Below are 23626 nucleotides of genomic sequence, written 5' to 3'. Positions count from 1 at the left end.
ACGCCCCTTAATAGTCTTTCTAAGTTGGAGCCTCTGAGCTAGGTTCCATAGTCATCATGAGGACACCCCTTGTCCAGTTTCGGGGTGGGCATTCGGAGACCTAGAAACAAGTGAGGCAAGGCTTTGGTTCTGGGGTTACTCAACTGTCACAAGGAGGCAGGGTGGTGGAATGGCTTGGGCTTTGGAAACAGGAGACTGGAGAACATTGCCAGCTGTCTTACTTTGTGGCTGTGTGATGTTGGAGAAGCCGCTTGGCCTCTCTGGTCCTGGATTTCTTCAGTTATAAAACAGGGACAGTATTTATCTTCCTACGTTAGGAGGACTCAGACATAGATACACGTAGAACCTCTGCAGCCCAGGACCGGAGTGTCACAAGCACACTTTTTTATTAGTAGTTATATTTTCACCATGGCTTCGGGTAAGTCCCTTCTGTTCTGCAAAGCCTCAGTTTAGTCCTCCGAGGGATGGAGTTAATAGACTTACATCACGGGGTTGGAATCTCATGTCTCGTGGGGTCTGAAGCCTGCCATTTGGTCTGGGCCCCTCGTGGGGTTAGGGGTGGCCTCACCCCGCTGTAGGGACCCAGAGATTGCGCACGGCCTTCACACCGTTCCCGGCACAGAGGAGGCGCCCGGTTCACAAGGACGCGGCTTCCTGGCTGCGCTCCGGGAAGGAGGTTTGCTGGGTCCCATCCCCCGGCGCGTCCCGCTCAGGAAACGCGCAGAGAAAGCCAGGAACCAGGCCTGCCAGGCCCGGGCCCCTCCGCGCCTTCCCTCCTCCCGGCCTTCGGCAGGCAGCAGGAAGCCGGCTGGCGGGAACGCCCTGCCCGGTGGGTGGGGAAGGCGGGAGCGCCGGCCCGGGCGACGCGGAGCTGTCACTGCGGCGGCCGCACCGCACCCTGGCGGCCGCACGGCTGGCTCCGGAGCGCTGCGCGGAGCGGCGTGCGTGCTGCAGGCGCCCCCGCGGGGCCGGGAGGGGCGGGGCCGGGGAGGGGCGGGGCCGGGGCTGGGCGGGGCCGGGGAGGTGGGAGGGCGGGGCGTGCTGCGCCCTCCGGGGAGGCCAGATGCGGAGGCCTCGGGCTTTGTAGGTGAGCGGCCCAAGGTCACGGCTAGTGCACTGGGGGCTGGCACTCTGTCTGGGGTCTTGTATTTTAAAGCGCCTGCCTTCAATTTGTGGTTCTGCTCCAGGCTCTTTGGAGGTTGGGAAGAGGTGGGGGGTTTCAGGCACTTGGGCCACCTCCAGAACGGGGCGGGGAGGCGGGCTATTCTCACCTTGCTGTTTTCCAAGGAGAGCGAAGGAGGTAACAGTACTGTAGTAGAGCGGGGTCTTTGGAGTCAGGTTATTGTTGGACTGAGATCCTTGCTTTTGCCTGTGTGACCTTGAGCAGATTCCTTAACTTCTCTGATCCTCTACGGCACTTCCTCTGGGAAGCTTTCCCTTGTATCCTAGATTCAGTTAGGTCCCCGCTCTGCACCCCTCAATCCCTCTCTGCCCCTGCTTTGATCCTGGTGGCATTTAGTGAATCTGTTACTTAGTAATTGTTATGTTGCCCTGTCCCTCCCACAGTCCAGTGAGGCAGGGATCTTTGTTGTATGACCATCTGTGTAGCATTCCCCACGTGTGAGGCATGCGGCCATTTGTTACGGAATGAATACAAGATGCATGCGAGGCTAGCAGGGGAATGAAAGGGTTAGTGGTCCTCGGTGCGCTAATGGAAGGTGATTAGTACTGGAAATAAACACTGGTGGAGAGAATACCAAGAGACCCGCAGATGAATGAGAGATCCTATTTGTGAAGAGCTGAGATAATAGCCTCCCTATTATGTGTTACAATCAAAAAGCACTTAATTTGCAAGAAACATCTACATAGGCCCTTATCCTCAGAGGTGGGGAAACTGCTGCCCAGAAAAGATCAGTGACTTGCCCGAGGCCATCTGACCAAGAACAGCCCCTGATCCTTAGCACAGATCTTGACTTTCTCTAAGATTTGGGCTTTGGTGTTGCACGGGTTCTGGTCTGGCACTTACTCAATGCATGACTTTGGCCTAGTTACCTCTCTGAGCCTCGTATTACAAATCTTCACGATAGCAATAATGAGCCCACCTGCTGCAGCCTCCATGAAACAGTAGACCTGAGGCACTCAGAACCATTCTTGGTGTGTGGTAGAGAACCCAGAAATGTTTGTGGAATGAATGAATGGGATACAGGTAGTTGTGGGTATCCTGAGATGTGAGGGGACTTCAAATCATGCCATTTGGGGAATAGGAGGTGAGTGGAGGGTACTTTATTATTATTATTATTATTATTTTTTAATATTATTATTATTATTATTATTTGTCTTTTTCCTTTTTATCGGTACCGGGGATGGAACTCACTCACGACCACCTGCTTGCAAGGCAGGTGCTTATGCCGCTGAGCTAAATCCCCAGCCCCTATTATTTTTTTAATGTCTTCTCCCTCTTTGATTCCTCTGAGATTCCTCTGCTACACGGTCTGCACCTTATTGTGTTGTAAGTGTTTGCAATCCAACAAAAGTGAACCAACCTTAACTCGGTTACCATTCTTTTTTATATGTGCTTTTACTACCCTTTTCCTGATGACAAAGTAACATGTGCTGCTTGTAAAAAAAAAATTAAATTACAGAAAAGTAGCATGGAGGAAAATGAAAGCAAGTTTAGGCACAGTAGACACAAGATGCTGACATATTGTTATTCTTTGGGAGGGGAAGGAGAAGCATGGGACTGCATGGTGGTTAATTTCATGTGTCACTTTGGCTGGGTGAAGGGATGCCCAGATCCCTTCTGGGAGTGTATGTGTTTCCAGAGGAGATTAATATTAGAATTGGCAGTAAAGAAGATTGCCAGCTGGTACATGATGTACCTGGGATTTGAATCCTTTTTTTTTTTTTTTTTTTTTGAGGCTGGGTATTAAACCCAGGGCCTAGTGTCTGCCAAGCACACAGTCTACCCCTGAGCTACACCCCCAGCTGCTGGGATTTGAATCACAGTTTATCCTATGCCAAACCTTTTGCTATGAGTGAGTGAATGAACAGTTGATAGGACCATGAGTCCTGGGGAGAAGGTTCTGTTCTCAGAGTCTTTTTCTTGAATCACACAAAGATTCAATGGGGCCTGTGAACATCATATTGCAGTGTGCCCACTTGGCACAGATGCCCTCTGCTGATACGCCCATGTCTGTATTTTTATCCCCTTTTCTCCCTGTTAGCATCTAGTAAAGCTATTTAAACCCCCTTCTCTTACCAGGGATTGAATCGGGGCCTTGTCGCATGTTAGGCAAGCACACTGTCATGGAGTTACATCCCCAGCCTTTTTTAGTTTTATTTTTAAAAAGTATTTTATTTTTTGGTAGCACTAGGGATCAAACACAGAGCCTTCTACATACTAGGTAGGCCCTGTTTCACTGAGCTGTATTCCCAGCCCTTTATGCTTTTATTATTTTATTTTATGGTACTGGAGATTAAACTGAGGGCCTTTGCACTGAGCTACATCCCCAGCTCTCTCTCTCTTTTATTTTTTATTTGGAATTAGTCTTGCTAAGTCACTGAGTTGTCCAGGCGAGGCTGAACTGTGATCCTTCTGCCTCAGCCTCCCAGAGTGCTGGAATTGTAGGCATGCACCACCACACCCAGCTCTCTAGTAAAATCTTTTTTGAAAGTTCATACTGTACTCACACAGAGAAAAGCAAAGCAGAAGGAAAGCAAAAGGTAAAAGTTCTCATCTAGCTCTTTATATTCTTATTTTTTATGTATCGAGTATACATTGTAAATTATAACAATGAGACCCTAATAACCTGTAATTCTGCCATTTATTCTTCTTTCCATTTAATGAAGCCTCATAGATAACTTTTCCTTGATCATTCATGCAAATTTACTGGGTTCTTTTCACTGAGAGAGGCCAGGACTCTTATGTTTCCAGCCCAGAGGCCAGCACATGGGGGAGCACTGGGAGGACATGTGAATCTGTAACAGTAACCCCCATTTCCTAGCCTAAACTGGGTGTGAGGCTCTGAACTAAGCTCTCCCATGTATTATTTCATTCCATTTTTGATCTTGGTAGCCACTGTGCAAGATAAGTATTATCAGTTCCATTTTGCAGATGAGAAACTGAGGTGCAGAGACTTCGAAAGCTCAAGGTTACACAGTTGGCCCAGCGGTGGAGCTAGAATCCGAGTCCTCTGTCCTGAGTGAAAGTTTTGCCGTGAATGGATGTATAAGCGGTTGATGAAGTCATACGTCCAGAGAAAGTTCTGCCTGCAGATCCCTCTGTGTGCTGGATTCCGCCTGCCTAGGGTTTGCAATTCTTGGCATCAGTGTCAGCACACAGAACGGGCTCAGGAAAGGCCCTTTCTGTGCTAGCAGCAATACTGTGGCCATGCTTACTTTTCATGGGAAGTAGCATTTTTGAATCTCCCATTCTAAAAATAAGCTGCAATTTGTTAGGGGCCCTTGAGGACTAGCCCAGGCATTTCAGGACAGCTATTTGCCTGTCCGCAGCACAGGAAATTAATCAGAACTGCAAAGCCCTTCCCCTCTTCCCACAGGCCGGCTCTGGAAACGCCCAGTGTTTTGCTGCAGCACTTCTGGAGGACTGTGGAGATGCCAAGGGCAGTTTCACTCAGCTCCATCTCTCCCTGAGAAACGTGAGAGGAGAGACATAGGAGGCAGAACCGGGTCAGCTATGCCGCAAAGAGCTTGCAGGCGGAGCTCCCAGCCCTCCCCAACCTGGAGGGGTGCTGCTTGTCAGAGATGGTCTGCAGCCTCAGATTACTACGGAATCCACTTGGGATCTGCTGGTTCCTGTTCCAGTGGCAGCATTTTGCAGAGCCGCTTTCAGCAAGCCTCTTCCTATCCCAGGCCTTTAAAATTCTCCAACATGAAATGATTGGGTAGATTACCACAAGGTTGCCATGTGGTTATCAGGGCAGGAAATATTGATGACAGTAATAATATTGAAAATAAGACTATCAACCACATAATTTTGGAATACTGTATTTTTCCACGCAGTAGCACATGTAATTTTAAAACAAACCCCACAAAGACTGTATTATCAGCCCCATTTTACAGACAGGAGACTGAGGTTCTGAGAGCTCATGGGAACCAGAACATGGGTGTATGACCCCAGAGTTTTCTGACATCAGTTCTTGAGCTCTACAAGTATGTGTGGCTTCTCACCTCCAGCAAGAGCGAAGAAACAAACTGAAGAAGTTGATTTCATAGAAGTTGTAATGTGGGGGCTGGGGGTTTAGCTCAGCGGCATAAGCACCTGCCTTGCAAGCAGGCGGTCATGAGTTCGATCCCCGGTACCGATAAAAATGAAAAAAAAAAAAAAAAAGAAGAAGAAGAAGAAGAAGTTGTACTGTGTTCATGCCCACAGGAGCATTCAGCTCAATGCCCTGGGTATTCAGAGCATGGAGGAGTGGCTCCTGGCCAGAGGAAGGTAGGAGGGCTTATGTGATGAGATGACAACAGGGAAGAGCATGAGCAAAAGGCAGATGTGGGAAAGCAGTGGGTGTGCTAAGGGCAGTTTGTATAAACGAGAGAGAATGAGAATGGGAAAAGACATGTATGTGTGTGTGATCATCTCAGGCCAGGGCTTTGGCCTTTATTCCACTGGCAATAAAGAGCTTACACAAGAGATGTCTCAACAGACTCACCATGCTGCTGCAGTCAGAGAGGAAGCCGTCCTTGGTGCATCTGTGTCCCAGCTTGTGGGTGCTGCTGGGTGCCAGCGTGTGGGAGGCATCTGTGTCTAGAAAGTGTCTCTGGCTGTGGCCTGTATTCAGGTGGATGTGTTCAATACTCTTCTCTGGTTCTTAAGTAGTCTGATGATTTTTTTTTTGTACTAGGGATCAAACTCACAACCTTGTGTTTGCCAAGCAGGCACTTATGCCACTGAGCTAAACCCTCCACCCTCCAGCCCGACCCTGAGTAGTTTGGATATAGCAGAACCACAAGGGAGTGTGTCTAGAGTCACTGGAAGGATTTCTGAGATCATCTGGTGGTCATTGCCTCTTCCCATTTTACAGAAATGCAAATGCAGAACATAGATGGGAAAAGGCTTTTCTAGCATGAGTTAGTAGCAGAGCCAGGAACTGGAACGCATGCTTTTTTGTTTTTACTTTTTTGAGGGTCCTGCTTTGTAGCTTAGGCTGACCTCAGACTTGGAATTCTTTTGCCTTAGCTTCTCCAGTACTAGGATTACAGGCAGGCGCCACCCCTCCAGCCTGGAGCCCAGGCCTTCTGAGTCCAAATTGACATTTGCCGAATAACAGAAGTACTGTAGTATTTTTTGAGTGATTACTCTGTACCAGGCTCTGGGCTAAACACTTTCCATGGATTATCTTATTTAATCCTCATAAACCCTCTGAGAGTGCCCCTCCTGAAAGCAGGACGTCCTACCTTCCTTGTCCAGTTCCCAGGGAGTCTACTACAGGCCCTGATCCTTGAACTCGGTAACAGTTCAAATACAGCACAAGGCTAGGTGGAAAGGGGAGAGGACGTAGGGGGCGGGACCAGGCAAGAAGCCCCGCCTCTTGCTGCAAACCACGCCCTTCAGGACGTCGACGTCACTCATGGCCCCGCCCCTCATTGTCAGTCCCGGGGAGCCGGAGGAGGCGCCGGCTGCTGGGAGCCCAGCGCCGGAGCCCTGGGCTGGCGGGAGCGCGGGCCAGGGCCGCTGAGGTGAGGGGTCCGGGGGGAGGCGGCGGGAATGCGGTGCGGGGGCTAGGGCGGGCGCAGGGCGAGGAGGGCATCCGCCGAGGTCGTCCGGGCTGCGGAAGGGTCAGGGGACCCAGAGCGGAGGGGCAGAACCGGCGGGCGCACCCGCGGAGGAATGGGGGTGTGGGGCGGAGGAGAGTTTGGGAGGCTGGTGGAGGACGAGCTGGGGAGGGGAGATCTTTTGGGGGCGAGACCTTGAAAATGTTTTGGGAGTTGAAGGAAGAGGTTCTGAGATTTTCCTCTGGAGGGGGAGGGAAGGATCTGAGGAGACTTCTTGGTGGGAGCGAGAACCTGAGGAGAAGTGTTTGGGGCAGAGGCGCGAAGGGGACGTTTTTGGGGGCCGGAGGAGCTTAGGGTCGAGTTCGGGCTCCGGGGGCGGGCACGGGCGCGGGCCCGTGGGGGCGGGGCGCGGGTCGGGGCCGGGCCGCGGGGAGGGGGCTGCGCGGGGCCCGCGGGCACCGGGAGGAAGGAAGTGATCAGACAGGAAGAGCCGGGAGCCCGGGCGGGCGGGCGGCGGCGGCCGGCGTGCGGGGCCGGTGCGGGCGCGGGGGCGCGAGCGGCCGGGAGGGGTCCCGCCGCCCCAGCTGTCGGCCGCCCGCCCGCGTCCCAGGCGCTGCTGGTCTCGCGGCCAGGCCGCCGGGCCGGGAAGGAATTTGAGGCATTCGCTTTGTTTAAGTTGCCAGTAGACAGTCCTTAGGACTAATTAATGGTGGAATCTGCAGGGGGACGCGGGCGAGCCGGGCCGCCGTCGCGGTGAACTTTCCGCAGCGCGCTGCCCGCCTCCCTGCGCACCCCCGCCCGCCGCCCGGCGGGGAGGGAACCATGGCTGCCCTGAGCGCAGGAATGAAGCGCGCGGTCTGGGGCCGCTGGCCTCCGGCTGCGAGGCTGCGTGCGGGCAAGCCGGCGTCCCGGGGCGGCCGGGCCTGGGCTCCGTTGCCCGGTGGAGACCTCTCTGAGGTGCCTGCGGTTTGTGCTAATTACCTTGGAGGAGGCTCTGCGAGCCGAGAAAGACCATGTTGCTTTGGAGCATCTGTTTCTTCATCGCGTCAGCCCCTTTCCTAACACTGCAGAGCTTGTTGTGGCTTGCTTCGGAAATGCCGAGGCCAGTGCTCACACTTGAAGGGGGGAGAGGGAAAAAGAGGAGGCACCTCAAAAAAAAAAAAAAAAAAATCTCTGCAGTGTTATTTGCAGAAGGCCAAAGACTGCTTGCGGATTTCTCCGTTGCACCTTCACTGACTTGAATGACCTTGGGGAACGGATTGTGTTTCTGAGCGCCTACTGGTGAATCTATTGATTGAGAAGAAAATACTGTGTGGACCTCCCTTGCCTTTTGGGGGTATTTTGACCCCTCCCCCAGCTGCTGCGGTGGTTCTGTTTTAAGGAACTGGACTAGTGTCAGAGCCCGGAAGAATTCAGATCACCTAGAAAGATTTTACTACCCCACATTAGAGAGGAGAGGAGGGTTTGGATTTTAGGAGGATATTTCCTTTCAGAGAATCTGTACAGTATGTTCCACATTGCTGTCACTTTGAGTGCAGCTTTGGTGGCGTTTGTGCCGTTAAATTGAATAACCCCCATAGAAAATTCTTCTCTTGTTAGAAATAATTGTTTAGCTCAGAATTCCCCTTGGGGCAGATTAAGGCTTTGCTCAATTTACTCGGAAGAATTTTCCAGGTTTCTAAAATTAAGCCACTTTTCTAAATATAGTTACTAAAGTTAAGAAATTGAACAAGTGGGATGGAGAGAGTGTGAACCAAACAGCCAGTAGGTTCATTGTTGATCAACGAGTAATAATACAGTTTGATAATTACTTTTTTTTCTTTACGTCTTAAGTAATGTGAGACCAAGAAACGGAACTAATATTGTTGAGTTGCCTACTCTGTTACCAGTAATTTTGCTAGGTGGTAGATATTTTGCATAGTCTTCCAAACAATTCTGTTAGTCGATAGTTGGAATGCCTGTTTTACAGATGTACAGACTGAAGGTCACAAAGTACTGTTCCAAGTTCACACATGAACCAGTAAAAAACGGAGCTGAGATTCAAAGTCAACTCTGAAAAGTCCGTGGCTATTTCCATTATGCCTGCTGCCTGGGAACCAGGAAACCTTGTTTCTAGGCCTTGACTCAGCAACTAGGTCACTATAGACCCTAAAATAAGTTACTTAAATGTTTCCCAGTAGCAGTACCTCCATGTAGCAGTGTTATCAGTATATTTTTAAATTATTCTAATTTTTAAGAAAGATGTGAGCTTTGGGGATGCTGTGACCTGCATGTAGTGATTTTTGGTTATTAGTAGCAGAAATGGTGTTCTAAGTCATCAAATATTTCACTTAAATATAATGGAAAATAGTAATCATCTAATGGTTCTTCTACAGTTGAGGTCATTGTTGGGATGACATTCTTGGGGCTGGGTATTTAGCTCAGCAGCATAAGCGCCTGCCTTGCAAGCAGGCAGTCGTGAGTTTGATCCCTGGTACTGATAAAAAAAATGAAAAAGACCAAAAAAAAAAAAAAAAAAAGGATGACATTCTTGGTAAGAAACTAAGCCATTTTTTATGTAACATGGCTTTTTGGGACAATGTTAACTCTGAAACATACTATGGATGGGACCTAGATAGTCCAGGTGTCTAACTTTGAGATGTGTACGGTTGTGTAATCACTAGCATTACCTTTATTCTTCTAACCTGTTACTTTCAGGAATTGAGTAGCAGGCCCATCCTGGGGAACATTAGGTTTCTGTGTTCAAATTCAATACTGTGAGATCAGAGTAAATACTAGAGTAAGTGTGTCAACTTGCTAGGAAATAAGGAAGCCTTAGAATTTAATGGTGAGATAGATTAAAATAAGAGGAGAGAGACCTTGTTATTTAGGAGAAAGATGACCAAATTTGGAAAGAACTAGATTTTTAGTTACTTTTAGGCCAGAAGCTACATTTTTGGGACAAAATTGCCCCAAAGATTTATTAAGGAGTTGGGCATTTTTGTTTCCCTTTGAAATGTTAGCTCCTAGGCCTGTGAAGTCCTTAATGTGTTATGGTTAGTATAACGTCCAGATAATAACACTTAAAGGTGGGAACGCTATGAGATATTTGGAAGCCTTGCCTTTCCACCCTATGACAAAATTTCCTTAGTGTTGATCTCCTCTCTTGTTTTAGCTAGTATTCTACAAAGAGAAGAATACATTAGATAGAAATTGAGGTTGCTGGGTAGACATAAGATTTTTTTCCTTGTCATAATTTCTTTAGTCACTGAGCCTGACCCAGTTTGCATTAGCACAAGTCTCTGACTTGCAAAATGGTCGAAACTGCTGCTACTGAGGATCTAGAAAAAACTTTGTATTACTTCATCCTTTCCTTTTTGAAATTCATTTGTTTCTCTGTTTTATAATCTCGATCTTCCACCTGTGAATTTAAGAATGGAAACTTTGGTTAATATAAGCCATTGCCCTTAAATACCATTAAGAAATAATGATTAAATTTAAAAAAACCTCCAGACTACTCAACATTTTGGGTGGCTGTGGGAAAAGGTAATAACTGCAAGGAGGTAGTTATTATCCTCATTTTACACTTGAGAGAGCTGATCTCGGAGCAGTGACTGCCAGAGCTAGTGAGGGGCCAACCACTGATTTGGGCTCAGGCATGACTGATGCTCAGGTTTGGGATCTGTTATTTCATTACGCACCTAGGTGTGTTGGGGTGGGAGTGGGGAATCAAGGAGAAGGTTTGAAAATACCAACTCAAAATTAGAACCACAACATATTAAGCATTGTTAGCTTTTATAGAAATTGCTATTTTCATCTATTCCTTTTGTAATTTCTAGATATACCTCCTTACAGTCTATAAAGAATTTATAGCTCATCTTTTATGGGGCAACTCTTTCCCAAACTCAGTATTTTTTTTTTTTTAAGTATACCTTTTTGGGGATTGGGAGGGGAAGGACAGGGTTTCACTATGCAGTTCAGCCTGGTGTTGAACTCACTTTGTAGTCCAGGTTGGCGCCTTCAATTCACAGCAGTCCTCCTGCCTCAGCTGTCCTGAGTGTTAGAATTACAAGTGCACGCCACCTTGCAGGCTTAACTAGCGTATTCACTGATAGTTTGCGTTATATCTCCTCCCATTTTATCCATTATCTGAGAGCATCCATCACATTAGTTTGTTATTGAAGAGCCTTTATATTTGCATGTGCCTCTCTATTTCTGTTTTATCTGGATAGTCATATTTTTAAAATGTAATTAAAAATTTTCATAAACCTTTAAAAATTCCCCATGATTTTTATAAAATGATCATGCCTTTTTGTAATGTAGGTAGAAGAATGCACATGAGAACAGTTTGAAAACTTGTGTGGGTAAACTGAAAAGACCCATGTAACCAGTGTTACCAGTCCCTAGAAGCCCCCATGGAGTTCCCATTCAGTTCTTGTTTCCCTTGTGCCCCACAAGTGTAGCAGCACAGATGAGTCTTGCCCTTTTGTAAAGATGGAATCATATAGTATACATTCTTCTGGTTCTGGATCCTTTTATTTAACACTATTTTGCAAAAAAAAAAAAAAAAAATTAGTGGTTTTCTTTTGGACTTGGAATAAAACAAAAATAACCTCTAAGGCGTTGTATAGCTTGACCCCTGCTTACTTTTCCAGCTTATTTTCACATCATTTTTGTTGCCCAGTTATACTTCACTCACTTTAGCTTATTTATTTTTAAACTCAACAACTTCTTTTCTACCTCAGCCCTTTGTATATATGGCTGTTCTTTCCTTTCTCATTTTTTTAGTGGTCCTTCTACCTACATTACAAAAAGGCACGATAATTTTATAAAAATCAAGGGGAATTTTTAAAGGCTTATGCAAATTTTTAATTGCATTTAAAAAATATGACTATCCAGATAACAGGCATAGAGAGGCACATGCAAAAATAAAAAGGCTCTTCAAATAACAAACTGTGAGATGGATGCTTTCAGATAATGGATAAAATAGGAAGAGATACAACGCAAACTACCAGAGAATAGACATCTATAGGATGTCTCTCTCTTAACACTCTTTGCATGGCTGCTTCCTTCATAGCTGAGTTTATGTGTGTCAGAGGTTCTTTGTACTTTCCCGTTATTCCTTATTGCTGTCCTCTATTGCCTGCCTCCATCACATCTGTTATAATTTGTAATGATACATCTGCAAGCGTGATTATTATCTGTCTTTTCCTCTAGACTCTGTAAGTACAGGGAATTCAGGTTTTGTTCTCCACTGTGTACCTAGTACGTAACACAGTGGCCAACATATACTAAATATTTAATTTTGAATTGCCCTATTTTTAATTCATCACCTTTGTTCCAGTTTTTTTGTCTTCTTCTCTCTGATGTTGCTTAGCTATTTCAATACTTTTTATCCTTCAGGACTCAGTTGTTTTCCCTCTTTGAAGTCTGTACTAACTTTGTGGTAAGAAATCTCTAAAATTTTATGGTGTTTATTAACACATTCTTGTTAAGTCATAGTAGTATGTTCTAATCCACCTCTTTGGACCAAACACTTCTTACTTTCTTAAAAATCTTATAGTTTATAACTACAAGTAGCTAGTATTTCACATATTCTTGGTGGTTTTTTGGTTTTGTGTTTTTGAGACCGGATCTTACCGTGTATGTAGTTAGGCTGGCCTTGAACTCAGGCAGTCCTGTTGTTTCAGCCTTACAGGTGCTGAGATTATAGGTGTGCTGTGCCATGTCTGACATTCTTGGTAAATTATACCAGTTTGTATCTTAATTACCTAATTTGAAAAAAAAAAAAAAAACTTTGTTTGCAGTATTGAGGCTCTAACCTTAGGGCCTCACATGCTAGGCTATGTGTTTTACTACTAAGCCATATCCCCAGCCCAATTTGTTTGTTTGTTTGTTTTTGAGAGTCTCTAATCCAGTCTGGCCTAGAACTTCCCGAATAGCCCAGCATTAAACTCTTGGTTCACAAGCCTCAGACTAACAGGCATGAACCACCACACCCAGTGATAAACTTTTTGATCAGAAGCTGAATTTGTCTTTGCTAACACTGTCATGGAATCCTTTCACTGAGCTTTGCACAGTGGAATTGTTTTTCTCCTGTCTTGCTTTTGTTTTAAGATAAGGTCTCACTGTGGAAAGCCTTGAATTTAAGATTTTTCTGCCCACCTGAGTGGTTGGGTTAAGATATGCACCACTGTACCCAACCCCTTACTGAAGTTTTTGATGATTGAGCAAGCAAATGACATTGATGTACAAAGGACCATATAAACGACTCTCTTTCCCTCATACTCGGGGTTGGATCTAGCTAGGGCCTTCACATTGAGCTACGGACTTTTTTATTTTGAGATAGGGTCTTGCTAAGTCACTGAACTGCCCAGGCTGATCTCAGAGTGGCAGTCCTCCTGGCTCAGCCTCCCAGAGTGCTGGGATTTAGGTGTATATTGCCATGCCCAGCTCCTGGGCCTTTTGAGCAGCTGTAGTAGGCATTGTAGTAGGCATGCAGCATTGCTTTAAACTATGTAACATTCTTTTTGTGCTAGTGGACTAGAAAAAACTCAGGGACATTCAAAAACTGAATTTTAACTTTACTAATTTCTGATTATGCTAAGCAAGTTTTTCAGAGATTAGTGTGATTTCTTATATAGGAACTTTGTTTCTTTTTGACTGATTCATCCTTAACCCAAGCCTTGAGTACTACAGACATCCACAGGCTGTGGTCCGACTTGGAATTTCCAGCACCACGGACTTGGTTGAACCTTGATCAAAATTTGTTTCTATTTTTCCCTTCTATTCCTTTTTTCCTTGTCCCTTCTTTCCTTTTCTCCTTTCCCCCTTCCTTGTTCCCCTTCTCATTGAACATTGTCTTCCCATTTTCCAATATCCATCATACATTTTGGTCCTTATTTATACTTTGCATTTCTCACACCAGAGAAACAATGAGATATTTAAACATTTATTCACTTAAGAATAGAGGGGCTGGGGATTTAGCTTAGCGGCATAAGCGCCTGCCTTGCAAGCAAGCAGTCGTGAGTTCTATCCCTGGTATCGATAAAAAGGAAAAAGACAAAAAAATAAAAAAAGAATATAGTCTCAAAGTGAATCCATGTTTTGGTGGGGGGGTTACTGGGAATTGAACTCACGACCTTGCATTTGCCAGGCAAGTGCTACGCCACTGGGCTATATCCCTGGCCTGAAAGTATGATAATTTTAAATGGTCTAATTAGACAATTTTATTTGTTTCCAGTGACATTAGTATCATTTTGCTGCTTATATAGATCAAGTATATTTCAGATTTCTGATTTTGTTGCTATGTAATTTTATGATAATCTCTTAGGTCTATCTATTAAAATACAAACGTCAAGCCTGATGGTGCAGCACATGTTTGTAATCCCAGCACCCTGGAAGGGTGAGGCAAGGTGAGTCCAAATTCAAGCCTACCAGCCTGGTGATTTAGAAAGACCCTATCTCAAAATAAATTAAAGGATCTGGAAATGTAAATCAGTACAAAGTCTGGGTTGAATACTTAGTATGACAAAAGCAAACAAAACAAAACAGAACTTTCTAAGTGGAAAATTTTATATATTTATATATATTTATACAGAGACTAAACTGAATTTCCCCTTATCCGAAGTTTAGCTTTTTGCAAAACTTTCAGTTACCTGTAGTCATTTGAGATCTGAAAATATGAATGTTTGTTTTAGAGCTGAAGGTGTATACAACTCAGTGATAGAACATATGCTTAACATGTGAAATGCCCTAGATTCTATCCCTGGCACTCCACTCTCCATTTTTTTCTTTATTCCTTAAAGAACACATTGACATTACCTCCCCTTCCTCCTTTTTTTTTTTAGGTTTTTTTTTTTTTTTTTTTTTTTTGGTCTTTTTCGTTTTTATCGGTACCAGGGATTGAACTCACGACTGCCTGCTTGCAAGGCAGGCGCTTATGCCGCTGAGCTAAACCCCCAGCCCCTTTTTTTTAGGTTTTTGAGACAGGGTCTCACCGTGGAGTTCAGGCAGGTCTTAAACTCACTGTGTAGCCCAGGAAATCGTGGCACTCCTCTTGCCTCTGCCTCCCGAGTGCTGGGTTATAGCTGTGTGCCACCACACCTGGCCCTACATTACTTTCATTGTAACATATTATAATTTTTCAGTTCTACTGTTAATCTGCCTGATTTATAAATTAAACATTATCATAGGTGTGTATGCTCAGGAAGCGTTTATGTAGAATTAGATGCTGTCCTGGGTTGTACGTCTCATTTGGGGATCCTAAGGGGGACACAGCTACTATACTACTTTTGGATTTATCTTTAGAGTGTGTTGCACATTCTTAATCCTGATACATCTGCACTTTTAGGGGTTTTACTTAACTTTTGGTGCTAGGAAAATCTGAATAAAGTAAGTGATTCACATTTTTGGTTACAAATGAAATGCCATTCTAAAAAATTGGAGACTAGGATTTTTCTGTGTGTGAGTCTTGTCTTTGAGTCTTAAAATGGAGTTTGAAAGAAGTTTTGAGCCTTGCTACATGATTGGAAGAGAGTCTTGCTTCCTAAGATAATTCCTTTTGAATAACATCCTTGTTTTGCACCTCTGTAAATTTGGAAAAAACAAAACAAACAAAACATTGCTTGACTATGACTTGTTTAAACTTGAATTATGATCGAGTTGGAATCTCTCTCTCTGTATGGGGGATTAAACTCAGAGTCTTGTACATGCTAAGCATTCTACCACTGAGCTGCATTCCCAGGCCTTTTAAAAACATTGTTATTTTGAGACAGAGCCTTGAATTTACAATCCTGCTTCAGCCTCCCAGCGCCGTAGCTGGGATAACAGGCATGTCCTTCCTCATCTGGCATTGAGTTAGAATTTTCCTAACGTATCATTAGGTTGTATTAATGTCAATATGATTTTATTTATAACTTTTTTTTTTTTTTTTTTTGTCTTTTTCATTTTTATCGGTACTGGGGATCGAACTCACGACCGCCTGCTTGCAAGGCAGGTGCTTACGCCGCTGAGCTAAATCCCCAGCCCCCTTATTTATAACTTTTAAAAAATGAAAATTCAGTGGAATTCTAAAATGTTTCAGACATATAATCTCACTTATCAAAAAGAAAATTAAAGTTTTATTTTGTCTCAAAAAGAAACATTTTTTTGGTCTGCTGACAGGCATATCTGTCTAGAAACAGAATTGAACTTAATTATAGTTAGAGGGTAAAATGTATTTTCCTGACCCACTTGCCAAAGGTTTGTTTGTGTAGGCTTTCTGCAGAAGAGTTCACATAGATAAATGGTGTCATTTATATTCATATTCATATTATTGTGACAGAATTTTCCTGTTTCTACACATAAAGAAATCTCATAAGCCAGGGACAGTGCTTTGTGCCAATACTGTAATCCCAGTTGTATGGCTGAGATGGCTAGTTTGAGACCAGCGTGGGCATTTTAGTGAGACCCTGTCTCAAAAAAACAAAACAAAACAAAACAAAACAAAACAAAAAACAAGCGCCGGGGATGTAGTTCAGTGATAGAGTGCTCCTTTGTATCCCTATACTGAAAAGGAAGGAAAAAAAGTTATATACAGTTTCAGATTAACTGGAAATATTAAATGCTCAGCAAGGTAAATGAAGATTCGTTGCTGTTATTTTTATTACAGCTTTGCATTCTAGAAACAGCTTCATTACAAATACGCTGTCTTATTAGTTACTTGTATTTATGTGATTTAGGTCATTTTAATTACACGTATTTAATAGTGAAAAGGAGCGGTCACTTTTTTTGCAGTGCTAGGGTTTGAACCCATGGCCCAAGCGTGCTAGGTATGTGCTGTAGCACTGAGCTGAATGCTCAGCCCTTGTTTTCGTTTACATCTCCAGCCATATCTAAGTTTTATAATTGAAATTAATCTGAGGGTTGCATTGAGGACTGATGATAAAATTTATGGACTTCTCTGTATCAGCGGCCACTGATTTTAAGTACTGTGTATGTCTGTAGGCTTCTTCCATTAACCCTTTAGAGTACATAATAGTATCTCTGTTTTTTTTTTTTTGTCTTTTTCCTTTTTATCGGTACCAGGGATCGAACTCAGGACTGCCTGCTTGCAAGGCAGGCGCTTATGCCGCTGAGCTAAATCCCCAGCCCCCTAGTATCTCTGTTTTATAGATGAGTAACTGAGTCTGTAGGATCTGAGCTCGGTTTGTTAGAGATCAATGCTAAGCAAATATTCAGTGCCAACTTTGCTGTTTTTAAATCTCTTTCTTTCATTCATTCATTCGTTATTTCTTTTGACATGGCCTCACTGTGTAGCCTGGCTGGCCTTGAGCTCACGTCAGTCATCTTGTCTCGGACTCCCATGAGCTGGGATTACTGGTGTGCATCACCGTGTCCAACCTAAGCCTACTTTTGAACATTATTTTGTTCAGACCAGAACACATGATAATTTAATGTACTATGTGCATTCAGGATCATTTATTTCCTAAGTAAGTGAGGTCAGCATCTTCTCATGTTCCCTAGGATAGAGAGAAAACCATTTTTAGATTTTGATGGGCTTAAGGGTTGATTAAATGTCTTCAAAATGGAAGACTTAGTACAGAAGCTGGTTTAATATGAAAGCTTTTTAAACAGAGATAACTTATAAATAGGCAGTTTGTGTAAGGTTCCTTATAGGTTTAAATCAGTACTACTACTGGGACTGGGAATTTAGCTCAGTGGCATAAGCGCCTGCCTTGCAAGCAGGCAGTTGTGAGTTCGATTCCTGGTACCGATAAAAAACGAAAAAGACAAAAAAAAAATCAATACTACTATTTTCTATGCTTTCTGCTGGAACTGTACTGGAATGCAATTAAAAAAAATTTTTTTTTTTGCATTACTGGGGATTGAACCCAAAGCTTAATATGAGGTGATAAAATTAGACATTTAAAAAATTTAAAAATATTTTTAAAAGGCAATTTGAAAGATACTCAAAAACTTCGGGAGAGCTCTGGGGTACAGCTTAGTGCTAAGGCTTTTGGTTAGGCAGGAAGCCTAGGGTCAGATATCTAGCCCATCTCTCTCTCTCTCTCTCTCTCTCTCTCTCTCTCTCTCTCGCACACACACACACACACACACACACACACACACACACACACAGTGGTCCTCAGTACGGGGCTCAGTGGTACAGAATGTGCCTGGCATATGTAGGGTCTTTGGTTCAATCTCAGAACCAAGGTGGGCGGGAAAGTTTTAAGGAAATGTGATGGGAAAATAGATGAGAGGATGGTGAGACCATTAATGGAGCAGATATAAAAGGAGTGATAGGTTAACTGAGGGTTAACAATTCCTAGATAGAATCCAATAAAGTGAAGTTAGAGTTTTTGGGAAGTAGATGACTGTTCTGTATGTGGTACAATCCGGAAAGATGTAGAAAATCTGATTTAAGGAAGTGGAGAGGAGACAAAGAACACTGAATTAACTTATGTATTTGGTTAGTTTCACATCAAGTTTTTGTTCTGTTTTTATGAGACAGGGTCTCGCTCTGTAGTCCAGGCTGGCCTTGCACTCACTATGTGTAACCTGGACTGGCCGTGAACTAGCAGTCCTGCCTCAGCTTTTTTTTTTTTTTTTTGAATCAGGAATCAAACTCAGGGCCTTGCACTTGCTAGGCAGGCCCTTGTTTTGCTGACCTTTTTCCCCAGCCGTGTCTCAGCTTTCTGAGTGCTGGAATTACAGGCTCAGCCAGTTTCACATCAAATTTAAAAGGCATGAATTTCATTAATTATATACACTTTTTTAGGCAGGGTCTTACTATGCAGTTCAGGTTGGCCTCAAACTGATGGTGCTTCTCCTGCCTCAGCCTTCCAAGTGGTAGGATTACAGATGCGTGCTACCATGCCTGGCTTATGTTCCGTTTTATAGTGCTTGTGTATTCAGTTCAGAGATAATTAATTGGAGAAAACAGATAAAAGTAGTGTCATATGTAGCTCTTGTTCTTAAGAAATTTAAAATTGTAGTTGGAGAGCCACTAGTCTACATTAAACCCTATATAAAAGCCAAAATGAGGGATGTAGGCTAATGTGGCTCCCTGGCTTGGGTTTCAGAAACTAGTGACATTTCAAGAGCTTGTTATTTTCCAAAAAGAGCATAAAAATGGAGAACAACTCTTACCTAATAAAACCATTATATAAAAGGTGGAGCATTTAAAACAGGTAAGAGAAAGGACATCTCACATTAACGGAGTTTTTTTAATATTGAATACTTTACCCTTATGCAAAATGTTGCTAGTGTTTTTTGGTGACTAGTGGTCTGTTATGCTATTAGTTTGTGTCAGAATGACAGTTTGTAGTGTACTAAGATGAATTGGCCGAGGTTTTGAGAGTTTCATGGGGACAGATTAAGTTTTACAGTGATAGATAGATAGGATTTAAGTAGGCAGAAAGAAAGAAAGAAATAAAGAATAATTTTCCAGACCAGGACAAAGCAAAGGTAGAGATACTGAGATTGGAATAAGTTGTATTATTGGTTGGACCTGATCCAATATTGTTTGATCTAGTAATGCAGTTTAGGTTGTATACTAGAAAGAGATAAGATTAATGAGGTAATGTTCAGTCAGGTTATCAACAGCATTAAGGAATTTGGACTTGATCTAGCAGTGACTGAAGGTTGATAGATTGGGAAGTAACTCAATGTACTTGGAATTATAAACTGATTGGTCAGGAAATGGTGTGTAAGATTATTGGAAAGGAGGCCGTTGAAGGATTTTTTTTTGGTGCTGCCGTTTTTGTTGGAAATTCAGGTGTGAATAGTATCAGGACATGAATTTAGGGGATAGAGTGGGAAAAAAAGAGATTGGAGAGATATTGAATAAGGGAGAGTGAGAACTTGGTGGTATAGAGAAAGAAAGTTAATGTTAACATAATGAAGTTAGTAAAACAGGCTTTTTAGTAAAACAGGCTTTCTTAAAATATTAGCTCATAAAAGTTGGAAAAGGAAAGGAGAAAATATAGCCTCATATCTGTTGCCCTCAAATTCTTTGCTAACTGTATTACTTTACATGTGTATAAAGTAATTATTTGAGAGACGTTAAAATTCTCTAAAATTGTTCTAGGATTGATCTGGAAGTTATTTGATTTTGTGAGTGCTCATTGGGAAAAAATGCAGTACATGTTGAAGCACTAAACATTGTGTAAGCGGCCGGTCCGATGGCAGTGGGTTATCAGAACTTATTAACATTAGTGTCACTAAAGTTGGTATACCACCCCCCCCACTGCTAAATTTGACTGGCTTTAAAAAAAAAAAAAAAACACAAACATTGTGTAAGCTTAGTTATGGGAAATTATACCCTAATAAATATAATCACCACTAATTAAATTAACTATCAAGTAGGAGGAATTTTTGGGAGATATTAGGATTTTAAAAAATAGTATTTGTCCTATGTATATTATTAACTATAGATAAACTGTTTCAGCTTGATGATATAGTTTATTTAAAAAATTTTGGGGGGGGATACTGGGGATGGAACTCATGATCTCACACTTGCCTAGGCAGGTACTTTGCTGCATTGCTAAACCCTTGGCTTGATGCTTTAGTTTATAATATTAGTTAAAATAGTCCATTTCTGTCTTTGTGGTGTGTTATAGTAGAATGTATTATATACTGTTTCTTTCGGATCTACTAAATATATAGCAGGCACTTGGCATGTATTAACATTTTAATCTTTGCAACTGATTCATGAAATAATGCTATTGTATTATTCCTGCTTTACATTTGAGTAAAATGAGGCTTACAGAAATTTGTGAAATGTCCCTCAGGGCACTTGTAGAGTCAAAATTCTAGATTGTTTTTTCCAGTGCCCATGTGTTTTCTACCTCTCTGTCCTTGAATTAGGTATCATAGGAATACAAATAAAGAGTAGAATAGTTGAGATAACTGGTTAGACAATAATTTAAGTCAATGAAGTGTTACCTAAATTTTAACTAGTGTTTCCTCTTTCCTATGCTTTTCCTCTCTGTGTATGAAGGACAAAGTATGATCCATAGCCCTAGTTCTAACCATGTGGCATTCATTTATCGTTTGAATAATATTCTTTCTATCCTTTTGTAAAACTCTTTAACAAATCCTAATTAAAAGCAAATGTACAACTCAACTAACATAAACACAATTGTTCAATTGACACAATTGAACAAATTCTTAGTCTTGGCAAATGAAATGAAAAGATGTTTAAGGGTCCAGCTTCTGGAAAAGTAGGTTTGAAAATCATTCCTTTTGAACAAGGTGGATTGGTTAGTGCTGAAGACTTACTGTCTCTGGTACCAAGCACTTTTTTTGTGTGTGTATCTTTTTATGTCATTTCTTGTCCTCAGCAGCCATACAGTTCTTTAACTTATTTTTCTTCCTTTGCCATTGATAATTGCTTCAAGCAACACCGAAGATGATTTTTTTTGGTTTACATATAAAATGTAATATGGTTAAATGTATATAAGTAGAACTCCCTTTTAAAATATTTTTATGACATGAACATGAAATAATACAAGTCCAATTAAATAATTAAACTTACATGTGTACTTGATAACAATAAACATCTTTCTCCACAGATAATACACATATGTAGGCAGGTTGGAGTACAGTTATCGGTAGTCACTGCATTTATTCAATAATTGCAGAAGTACATGTGAAGTGTGCTATCCCAGGTTCCACTGTGTGGTGGCCAGGAAGCCAAGTTAGTACTCAGTCTTCTCTGTGCAGCATCCCATCACTGCCTACCCAGCCAACGTTCAAGTACCAAGCATTTGGGTCATGAAGAATATCACTAAAAATCACATAGTAATGTTAAGACTTTATAGTCTTGGGTGTGTGTGGGGTGCCTGTTATTTGCTGTCTAGGGCCAAGGGATGTGACCTGTGGGCCATGGGTTGGGCTTGCCAGATTTAAACCATCATTTTGCCATTTTTTGCACAGCTTCTAGTTTTCCAGCTCTCATTTTTATTGTTTTGTCCGATTGTTTTTGGATCAGTTTTCTTTATCATGTTGTCTAGTATTCACTCAGTTGGACTCAGGGCCTTTGCACTAAGCTACATCTCCAGGCCTTTTTAAATTTTTTATTTTAAGACACAGTCTTGCTCAGTTGCTAACTTGCCTAGACTGCACTCAACCTTGGGATCCTTTTGCCTCAGCCTTCCAGAGGGCTGGGATTACAGGCATGTGCGCCATGCCTGGCTGTGGTCACTCACTAACATTTCTCTTGTTTCTGTTCCAGCACTTAACTGTAAAAACACTATCAGAAGATCCAGCAGTGTCCACAGACTCAAGCCTTTTCATAGCTGTTTTGTCTTCCTTAATCTCTGCCATATTTAAGCTATTGATCATCATCATCCCTGATAAGCCTCTGTTCTTTGATTGGGAGTTAGAAACATCAGTGTTTGGCTCCATCTAACCTGCTAAGGCCACTTTATCTGGCAGCTTGGCTGGTTGTTGGACTCTGGTCCTCATCTTGTGGCCTGAACTCACTGGCAGAGAACTGGTGGGGCGGATTGGCACTGTGCATCTTACAGTGCTCTTACCCTGTGGACTTTTAAGTAAATAATTGGTTTGCCTTGCCACTCTTCCTGCTTCTGCTCTTCCTTTCTCTCCTATCTTGTTGTGGCTTGTTTATGAGGTAGATTTCCCACTTTTGCTCTTGGCTCAGATTAAAAGTATAATAGCATACTTTTGAAAACAGTGGTATGGACTAAATCCCTGTGGTAAATTCCTATTGGATTTGAAATGCTCTAAAAGTTTGGGAAAGTTTAATGAATGTCAGTTAGTGGCTTTACTGAGAAAATTTTTGTGATCTTTTAGTCTATCATGGAAGGATGTTTCTGAAGAAAAGATCAGATTCTATGCAAAAGTAATTACAGTGAAAATCTCAATATTAGAATCTCCAAGCTTGTTTTCAGGAGTCTTTACTGTAACAACATTGCACTGTGACATTTCCTTGAAATTTGTTAGTATTTTGACCTGGATTTGCTAATACCATTTGAAAAAGTGCAGAGATAGCAGTGAATGAGTAGCACGAACAAATTAGATGAGGCTAATACTATTTTATTTTATTTTTACAGCTTTGTAACTTTATTTGAAAGTTCTCAAGGGGCTGGGGATTTAGCTCAGCGGCATACGCGCCTGCGTTGGAAGCAGGCAGTCATGGGTTCGATCCCTGGTACCGATAAAAAGGAAAAAGACAAAAAAAAAAAAAAAAAAAAAAAGAAAGAAAGTAAGTTCTCACCCACATTTACTGCCTGGAGATTTTTGAACGAGGTAACAGGGACATAGGTTACCAAAGTGTACAGCTTGTTTAGTGAATCTCTGCCCTCAATATGTTTTCTGGACAACTGTACACAGATATGGAATATTCCTTGTTCCTTTGGCCCAGACAGCTTTGTTGGGCCTGGTGTCAGTGTGCACATCTGGAGTCCGCATCTCCTTCATGGCAAATTTCCAGACTTCCTTAAGTACCCAAGGAATGACTTCCTTGAAGGCCACTCCGTGGGTGCACTTGTGAATGTTGATTGTGTATTCTCAGGTCACCACCTTGCTGATGGCAGAACAGCTTTCTTCTCACCACCCTTCTTTGTGGGAGCCATTCTTCCTGGCCCAAGTTAGAAAGCTGGCTGCTATTGTTTTAGTAATGAGCTTGGGTTTTTTTTTTTTTTTTTTTTTTTTTTTTTTGTGGTACAGGTGATTATTGAACTCACAACCTCGCGCTTACCAGGCAGGCACTTATGCCACTGAGCTAAATCTCCAGCCCTAATAACTTGAGTTTTTGAGAAGGAAGCAGTACGTACGAGTAACACTACTACTGTTTTGTTGTGCTACATTAAATGATCTGCAAAAACTTGCTTCTTGAAATTTTTACCATTAAGAGATTTGAGTCATTCTCTGTTCTCAGCTGTGTATCACAATCTCTGAC

At 42.6% G+C, this 23626-nt stretch overlaps 1 protein-coding gene and 1 pseudogene across 4 annotated transcripts in view; one reads left to right on the top strand and one right to left on the bottom strand.

The window, feature by feature from the left end:
- The first annotated feature begins 3896 nt into the window (after positions 1 to 3896).
- Positions 3897 to 23626, top strand: part of Luzp1 (leucine zipper protein 1) — an 85314-nt gene continuing 65584 nt past the window's right edge. For 2 of the 4 annotated variants that reach the window (XM_005004312.4, XM_013153850.3), the window contains exon 1: positions 6574 to 6699. The gene's annotated coding sequence lies outside the window, so the exon portion shown is untranslated. Of the gene's footprint in view, positions 5456 to 6573; positions 6700 to 23626 lie in introns of those variants that run through there. The other 2 variants (XM_063235731.1, XM_063235729.1) reach the window with 2 other exon arrangements.
- LOC100723184 (large ribosomal subunit protein eL31-like) lies at positions 7435 to 23300 on the bottom strand (annotated as a pseudogene).

Source organism: Cavia porcellus, unplaced genomic scaffold (assembly GCF_034190915.1).
Source record: "Cavia porcellus strain 051 isolate PalLab524CR breed Dunkin Hartley unplaced genomic scaffold, mCavPor4.1 scaffold_25, whole genome shotgun sequence".
NCBI lineage: Eukaryota > Metazoa > Chordata > Mammalia > Rodentia > Caviidae > Cavia > Cavia porcellus.
Note: the sequence above shows the minus strand (reverse complement) of the source record. Positions and strands in the feature narration are given on the sequence as shown.